This window comes from Penaeus monodon, chromosome 20 (assembly GCF_015228065.2).
Source record: "Penaeus monodon isolate SGIC_2016 chromosome 20, NSTDA_Pmon_1, whole genome shotgun sequence".
NCBI classification, from domain to species: Eukaryota; Metazoa; Arthropoda; class Malacostraca; order Decapoda; family Penaeidae; genus Penaeus; species Penaeus monodon.
The window spans coordinates 25,990,227-25,990,550 of NC_051405.1; positions in this window are offsets into that span (position 1 = coordinate 25,990,227).

Sequence of the window (324 nt, forward strand, 5' to 3'; positions counted from 1 at the left end):
AATTAGTAAATGAACGCTAAAATACATATTACTTTATCTTTTTTTCACCGTCTTTCCTTCATTCCCACCCCCTCCATGATCTCTACATGTGTCTAAATACACCCAACCACCCTTTTTTGTCATTTATTTTTCGCTCTTTTCCCCAGAGCCAGCTGCTGTACACGTAGTCTCGTGTTTTGACGAAATCGAGGTTTTCCGCTCCCTGGCTCGCATTCGGCGCCAGAGGGGGGTATGCTGAATGTATTTTCCACCGCGCTGAAGGCTGTGTTCGCTGCATGGAAATTATAGGTCCTCGTAAAGCACACGCGGGGTACATAGTTATTG